This window comes from Mytilus galloprovincialis, chromosome 3, assembly GCF_965363235.1.
Source record: "Mytilus galloprovincialis chromosome 3, xbMytGall1.hap1.1, whole genome shotgun sequence".
Lineage (NCBI taxonomy): Eukaryota > Metazoa > Mollusca > Bivalvia > Mytilida > Mytilidae > Mytilus > Mytilus galloprovincialis.
The window spans coordinates 49,793,544-49,802,760 of record NC_134840.1 but is presented as its reverse complement, the minus strand read 5'-3'; the positions used below and the strand labels follow the sequence as shown (position 1 = coordinate 49,802,760).

General features: G+C 31.8%; 1 long non-coding RNA gene across 1 annotated transcript; it reads left to right on the top strand.

Moving 5' to 3' along the window:
- The first annotated feature begins 1,617 nt into the window (after nucleotides 1-1,617).
- LOC143066460 (uncharacterized) lies at nucleotides 1,618-3,647 on the top strand. Its single transcript, XR_012975628.1, has 3 exons — nucleotides 1,618-1,714; nucleotides 2,280-2,444; nucleotides 3,497-3,647. It is a non-coding gene; the product is annotated as an uncharacterized LOC143066460 (long non-coding RNA).
- Nucleotides 3,648-9,217: the final 5,570 nt, after the last annotated feature.

The window sequence follows — 9,217 nt, the reverse complement described above, 5'->3', positions numbered from 1 at the left end:
TTTAAAGCAGACTGAACGGTTTGGATTTCGCTGATGTTCAAGAATGTTCGGTGAACTGTCATTATATTTATACCTCATTTTCAGTATAACCACACTTCCTTTTCTTATAAAGTCATCTAACTTTTCATCGTTATATCTTTCAAAGTAAGTTATGAAATTCATAACTAGTATAAAGAATTTGACATTTTGAAAGCGTTATTTTGTTTCTAAAGTTCATTAACAATTCAAATCGCATTCGGTGTGAACGCTTCATTTTGTAAATGCTAAACGTTAAAGGCTTCGTAAGTACCATTCTCCCTATCTTCTCCCACTTAGTTGGTTACTTGGCCTTTAGTTCTTTCTTGTGTTATAAACTGGCACTCTTTCTTTAAACACTACGCACTGTTATCAATTAATAACAAGTTTTCATACATTTGCTATATTCCTTCCAGTAAAAGTTCCCCTGTTTGTATTTTTATTTTTGTCATCTTACGGTTGTGCTATACAAGATAGTTTTTATATTAATTATTGTGAAAAAACTCAAACGTGTTTTTTGTAGTAAGGCTATGTTTCTTATTTGTTTGACTTTAGTTTTTTCTTGATTAAGTTGGGGAAGCGGGAATCAAAGAAATAGCTTATGATTTAAATAAATATATTACAAATAATTGTAGGTATTTGTAAGCCTTTAGAGACACCTCGCGACTGTGCTGAGTTGAAAAAGAAACACAAGAAGAGCGGTGTGTACACTATATACCCAGACGGTTCTACAGCTATGACAGTCTATTGTAACATGGATGAATTCGATGAGGGTTGGACGGTAGGTGTATGATAATGTGGATAGGGAGTATTTACTTTCCGGAAACTAGATTGTACTTTTGTGTTCATTTTTTGTAACTCTACATAGGTCAATATACCAGAATAATGTGAGTGGACAACACACATCATCTTCTGAAAAAGTATACGGATGAATCAGGCGCAGAAAGATATAAATTATTGTATATACCGGACAAAAAAAGAACTTTTGCGAATTCTTGAGAATTTCGTGATGACAGACAATAAAGCGCTAGTGGCCTTACAATGCAGATTTTTAAAGACAGCCAAAATAGAAGACGGTAATAATGCACATTCATATTTATTTCTCAAAGTTATGATGAAAACTTCTGTGGATGTCGGTTCTGGGTCAGTGTTAGAAAGTTGGTGAAATTTCATTAAAGGTTACCATTATCCCTATGTTTTCTATGGCCATGGAAATAAGACAGTTCTACCTTAATCGAGTTTGGTCAAATGTTTGATTATTAGGGTCATTATGCACACTAAAGCTTTAAAGAACCTTTTCCATATGTAATCGAAATGAATACAGATTTAGAAATTGTCCTTATAATATTTTCTATAATGAAAAGTGTTTTTTTATGAAATATGATAAAAACCAAGTCAGAAACAGGACGATTAATTTGTAGTAGACGATCTGACGTTGTAAATGAATTGAAACAGTCCCTACTTTGAAAAGCACATATCATTATTATTATATATTCTCATATCATACCTACGACTCTACAGGGAATTTCATTTATTTCATTCATTTCAATTCATTGTCTTAGTATTAACATGCATTGAGTCATCTTTCTTTCGATTTTTTTAAAGGTATTACAAAGAAGACAGGATAAAACTGATTTCTATAGAACATGGGCCGAGTACAAAAAAGGATTTGGCAATGTCGAAAACAGTTTCTGGCTAGGTAATTGTGTTTTTAATGCAATCAACTTTTGATTGTTTTGTCATGTTTGAATTTTGATTTGCTGTAGATGAAATACCATACATTATACAATTTTCTGTTGAATGCTAAAAACTCTCAAAATATTTAACATCATGTTTGAAGATTCACTAAGGCAGCAACCATTTGATTTTCTGGGGGGGGGGGGGGGGGGGGGCTATGGTTTTTTTTTGGAAAAAAAAGTTTGTTTCCAGTTTTTGGAGAAAAAAATAATTTGTTTTTGATTCTGAGAAAAAAAAATTGTTTGTTTCACCCTCAGCTGCCACTATATGTAATGCTAAAATTGAAAGAAAAAAATTGTTTTCGACTTGTCGCGAAAAAAATAGATTGTTTTCGCCGCAGGCGAAAAAAATAATTTGTCCAGAAAAAAAAACCATAGCCCCCCCCCCAGAAAATCAAATGGTTGCTGCCTAATTTTTAACTTTATGATATCTGTTTCACGTGACTCTTTAATTGATTCTAAGCAAAACAATAGGAATATTAAGTCATTCAAACTGTTTTTAAATGTACAATTTATTCACTTTTACAGGAAATGACAACATACATGTTTTGACCAAAAGTGGGAGGTATGAGTTACGGATAGATTTAAGTGACTGGACAGGGAACAAATGGTACGCCATCTACAAGACGTTCTCGGTAGGAAATGAAAATACAAAGTATAAACTTAATGTCGGAGGGTACAGTGGAAATGCAAGTAAGTTTATTTATATTTAACAAAAAATGAAAGATCTTAATATCCCACTAAATGTAATTGCTTTGTTGATTTAGCCTTGAGCAATTAGTCTCATTTTTTTTTAGAGCACACGATATCAAAACTATAGCATTCTTAAGCGTAAAAGAAAACATAATCAACTTTGATTAAGAATTGAAATTATGATTTTCTTTTCATGACTCATTCACCCTTTACATATACATACACAGTTCTACCGGCGATTTAAGCGTTATTAAGAGTTATAACGAACTACTGTCGATTTCATACGAATTATTACGATGGTTTTTCTACAGGCATTTTATGAGCTTATGCGGATTAGTGAAATTCAAAACAGTGTAGCTGTGGCCATTGATTGGCACATTAAAATCATTCATTGACTGGGACAATTTAGGTAAACGTTTGTATGTAACGACCAATGCTCACTATGTACTTTTTAAAGACACTTAAGCTATGGGGTCACCAAAGGTTCTCAACACCTAAATAAAGTAATTCGAAAAATTAATCAGAAATAACACGATATTTTGATTTATATCAATTATATAAATCAAAACACAAAGGTTATTCCTGATTAATTTTTCGAATTATTTTATAATTAAAGGCGTTAAGAAACCTTTGTTGACCCCACAGTTTAAATGTCTATCGTAGGTACGTCATGAACAGTGGTTGTTACAGACAAACGTTCACGTAAATTGTCCCAGTCAATGGATGATTTTGATGGGTCAATCAATGGCCACAGCTACACTGTTTTGAATTTCATACTATTACGAGTACGTTAAAGCAAGGACGTATATTAGTATGTTAGTTATACGTCCTTGGTTAAAGATTGCTACTATTAATCGAAGCAATAAAGTGACCGATGTCGAGGGTTTGAAAGGATGTTCAAGGTCTTATAATTTAAAGCAGGATTAAATGCAGTTTCAAAGAACAAAGAAATACACAGGATTGTTTAATTAGACTTATTTGAAACATAAAATAGCATTTCAAGTAGATACTGTATTTTATGATTATTGTCATTGTATTTATAATAATCACAGATGATGGTATGGCGTTTCATAACGGAATGAAGTTTTCAACCAAGGATCAAGATAATGATAAGAAATCAAGAGACTGTGCAAAGTTAGCTAAAGGAGGATGGTGGTATGCAGACTGTCATCAGGTTAACTTGAATGGGATATACAAGGCAGGACTAACTTGACAAGTAAATGGGATGTTGTCAGTTGGACTAAGTTAAAGAAAGAGACCTATTCTATGAAGTTTGCCCGTATGATGATCAGAAGGTTTTGAAATCCCCTTTGAGTGCTGCAAAGTGTATGGGAACTACAATGTAGTTCAGACATTTAGATACTAGTATCGTGATTTTGTTGTAAAATTGTTTCAGAAATTTCAAAACTGACCTAGTTATGTAACAAATTACTTTCCAAAATTAAAATATAAAAACAATCTTAGAGTTGTGATATAACTATGCTCAGAGAATTTAATTGAACATCTTACATGGAGTTATAATGTAAATATATTTTAAAAACACATCTAAGAACATAAAGTACATTTGCAACTAAGACAGCGTTCCACCAGAAACCAAATGCATAAAAACTAGAAACTATAGGTCACTGTACGGCCTTCAACAACGAAAAGAATCCATACTACATATCAAGCTGTTAAAGCTTTGACATGACAAGAGGGAAATATTTAAAACGAAAAAAATCTAACAGCTTGATTTATGTACAAACAAGAATGTGTCCCAAGCACACTATCATTTTCTATGTTCAGTGGACCGTGAAATGGGGTAAAAACTCTAATTTGACATTTAAATTATTAAGATAAAACCATAGGAAACATGTGCACTAAGTTTCAAGTTGATTGTACTTCAACTTCATCGAAAACTACCCTGACCAAAAACTATCGTAGTTGGTCATAAAAATAAACGGATTATTTTTCTAAAATACCTGAAAATATTTTGGAAAATTCGATTAAAATTAGAGCAATGTTAAAGGACATTGAAAGATTGAAATTTAGAAAAATCGATCTTGGTTCTTTTGATGACTTTCCAAGACGTATTTGAATTATGTGCCAATGTTTCACTTTAAACTGCAAATAAAAAAAACATATATGAAGTATATATCATCATAAACCCCTCTCTCGTCTGGTAGTCCGCACGTATTGCATCATTGTTTTTATATCCTTTTTAACTGTTTCGGTTCTTTTACATTCTTGATTTCAAATATTCGACTTTAACTTAATTTTAGTCAGAGTGATATGTAACAAACTGAACAAAAAAAAAAAAAACACGTCGGAATTATAAAGATATCAAAATAATTTTTTGATTGCCAATAAGACAACTATCCAGCAAAGTTCAAATAAAGGAGATATAAGCAGGAATATAGGGAACAATGCGGCCTTCGACAATGAGAAACACCTCTACTATATAGTTCGCTATAAAAGTTATTATGAAAATCGTTTCCTTTTTAATTAAACTCGAAACTTTTATCATATTTATAATGCATGCTTTTAAATTTCGATATAAATAACATATTTGTCAATCTTATATTCAACAAAAAATCCTTTAATAAAATGATAAAATGGAGAGTGGTTATGGGAGCCGTATTATATTTTGACTGTTTCTATTTTCCGTTAACGTTCAATCCAATGAAGTTTGCAAACCATATAAAAAATGACAAAATAGTGAAAAACCCATGCTTAATACCTCTACTGCGAGGTACAGAAAAACTGAAATAAATATCAACGGTTTGAATAATCAGAATAACCATAAAAATAAGAAGAAAGTAAATACTATAGTTCAAACTATTTGATATATATGAAGGTTGGCACTATGGAAGAGTTGTTGAAGGCTTTTTCTTGAACACTGATCACCAAAACACATACAAAACGAATAAAAAACAAAAGGTTGAACCCAAATGTTTTTTTACATTCTGCATCTGTTTTCGTATAATTGATGTTTGTAACAGTGCTTGAGTCTTAAATATACTGTACAGAACAGTAACTTGCCTAGTCAGTTTAGCTGATACCACACGTTTCACTTTCATTTTGTTTAGATTACGATTAAAAGTTTACCTTATAACACTTTACTGTATATTCCAAATATTAGATATTGCATTTGGTATACATCTAAAGCTTTTGGTGTTTTTCGTATCCGCAAAATATTCTTCTTAAAACTTGTCTTGTGTAATGACATCGATTTATCCCGTAATAAGTTAGCTTTCTTAACGTATGGCATCGAGCGTACTAGCAGACATTGTACTTCTAACCACTTCAGTTGCAATCTCTTTGATGTATACTCTGCTTCACATTATTAGTGCTTCACGAAAACGTTTTGGAAGAATATATTAATAGCCTTGTCCATCCATTCTTTCTTCAAAGTGTCATAAAAAAAGGTTCCCTGATGATAGCTTGAGTATTCACTATTTTGATTTGAACGAAGGAAATGAAAAAGTAAAATAACAAAAATACCGAGCTTCGGGGACAGTCCTTAAAAAAGAACACCCATGATTTATGGGTCAACATGCCAAAGGTCAAGGTCAATGCTTCATAACTAAGACAAATTTGGTAAAATAGTTTTAAGATGGCATCTTGAGTTTTTTTGCTTTAATGGAATGGAACTTATACAGATAGATCATATATAAAGAGAGATGAATCTGTTTGATTATGGGGTCGGATGCCACTGTTAGTTTAAAGAACACACACAAAAGATAATGAAACAATGGTTTCTTGGTTGTAACTTGACGTTCCATTGCTTGATTGGAATGTAACGTATATACATGTCGATAGACGATAAAGGTCAGTAAGAATATTACGAAAACCCCAAAGGAAATGGATCTTAAACCTGGATTTTACGGCTAGATAAAAGCAGTGCAAATTTTCACATTTCTATACTCAAGTCAGATTTTAGATGTTTTCAAAATATTTTTTTTGTCTGAACGGTTATCAGATTTTTTTTTCGAAAGTTCGATAGAACACTAAAAAAATCACTATTTTATGAAAGGGCAGACTAGAATATGTCAGAGAATGAAGACGAGATAACATAGAGAACACTAACAAAACTAAGATTGCTTAGATTTTTCATTTCAAAATTCAAAAGTAAATAAATATTTCGGGGGAGGAAGAGAAAAATGTGTCCTACTTTTCTATATTTAAATATTTTTATAAATAAAAATCAAATGTGCCTTAATTATAATTGAAAATGAGTAAATGGGAAAAAATACCCAACTAAAAAACACTTTTATTTAAATATTGGTAATATCACTAAGCTTTAAAGTTTTGTGTGTCAAACACACCATTTCTGAAGTAATGACTCCTTCTAAGATATTTCACTTCATCCATTTTTTTTCTGCATTTTGTTATATTGTGAATTCTTAGTATTATTATATTAAAATGTTACCAAATGATTTTTCAAAAGTGAATCTAAGAAAAACAGTATTCATCAACAAACATGACCACTGTCTGTTTGATATTCGAGTTTTTAGTTACGGCCGATTCCATTAAGTATGTAGGCAAAGGTAATATCTTTGGTTAAATTGCTTGTTAGCTTAACCGTGAAATCATTGTAAGGTAAGGTATACTACCCTCCTTTCGAAGTAGCCTGTTCTTACAGACAGAAAGATGTGTCATTTGTCGGACTAGTCTACTCTTAAAGTAGGGAAGTGTACATAACCTAACACTGACTTTTCTTTTCAGCAAGCAAGATAACCATTGATATTCCCTTTGTCTACGTACACACTCATTGAAGTCGGCTTTAATATTGCAAAAGTTCAAGCAATTAGGGCTAAACTTACCGAGTAAAAAAATCAAAATGTCTATCTACCTTGCACATTTCAGAAAATTCAGATGAGATAACGAAACTGGGTCCAGCAACATTTATAAGCAATTTAAGATTTTGACCCTCACAGTTTCCATTCACCACAAATATTTTCGTTACAACGAATCATTTTAAATACAAAAATACCAGTTACAGCCTTTTGTTTATCTATTAATATATGTATACGGATAAAGTTATGAAAGGCAACAGGGTCACCAGGGTGAGGAGTCTATGTCATCTGAAATAAATGCTAAGCATAGATCTAGAAAGCGACAGATAATCATGACATTAAAAAAACTCTCTTCTTTTCGACTTTTTTCGAACAAATTGACACCTAAAATGAATTATATAGTATTGTGGAATTTTTAACTTGTGTTCAATTCATTGGTTACACCTTTTACTAGAATAACAATCCTGTCAAGTATGAGCTGGATTAAATACTTCGGAAAAGAAGATTGAAATGTGAAAGTTTCCGTGCGTAGGTGCAACAGCATACGAACAGCTAACATGCCTCGTAAGGGTGAAAGCTAAAAGTTCCACGAAAATTTGATTTAAAACCTTTATTCGTTCTAACAAAGTTATTGAGAATTTGTTGAGGATTTAACCATCTACGACAACAAGATTTTTTTTAAGAATTTACAGCTCTTCTATAAATATATGCAAAGCAAATCATCGATTAAATTGCTTGCTATGATTGTTTGGATGTTTGTAAACGACAGGTAAGTAGTCTGTTTACTATATACTAGAATTTGTTTGGACAATAATTACATTAAATGTATGTTTCACTATAAAACGTTATTCTGATTGGCTAACTGTACATCACGTGTTATTCCTTAAGCAGTTGTATCACACAATAAAACTTTTCATTCATGATGACACGAGGTCCCACAATAAAGTGCACAGGTAAATGAAATGAAAACTTGATAAAAGGCGTGTTTTCATGATCCTATAGGTAAAAATGTAATTATAAGTATTGAATGCTTTTTTTTGTAACTTTATAGGGTTGTAAAAGCGTTGACCGTGCGCACATTTTTAGTATGAAGCGCTTCCGCGCTTCATACAAAATGTACTTCGGTCAACGCTTTTACACCCCAATAAATTTACAAAAAAGAGCATTCAATTCTTAAATAAACATTAAATTCAATTCCTGTCAGTTGTATTTGTCCAATCAAATCCCAGTATGTATTGAAACTCCGCCTATCTATTGCTTGAAAAAATCCAAGCAAACATAGCAAGCAAGTCAATCAAGTTTGTTTTGCATGCTTTTATAGAAGAGCTGTACTATATAATGCAAAGAAGAGTTTAAGTCTTTCGCAAAAAAATACTATCAATTTCTTTTTGTCATATGTAAACTTTCGTACCATTTCCTTCCATTCATGATCATTAAATTGAACTGTAAAATATTTCTTGGTACCTTCTTAATTCCTTTATAGTATGAAATTCAAAACAGTGTAGCTGTGGCCATTGATTGACCCATCAAAATCATCCATTGACTGGGACAATTTACGTGAACGTTTGTCTGTAACAACCACTGTTCATGACGTACCTACGATAGACATTTAAACTGTGGGGTCAACAAAGGTTTCTTAACGCCTTTAATTATAAAATAATTCGAAAAATTAATCAGGAATAACCTTTGTGTTTTGATTTATATAATTGATATAAATCAAAATATCGTGTTATTTCTGATTAATTTTTCGAATTACTTTATTTAGGTGTTGAGAACCTTTGGTGACCCCATAGTTTAAGTGTCTTTAAAAAGTACATAGTGAGCATTGGTCGTTACATACAAACGTTCACCTAAATTGTCCCAGTCAATGAATGATTTTAATGTGTCAATCAATGGCCACAGCTACACTGTTTTGAATTTCATACTAAGTCGTATGTAAACATAATTATGACAATAACTGTTGTGAGCACAAGATTCACTGCACACTTTTAAAGT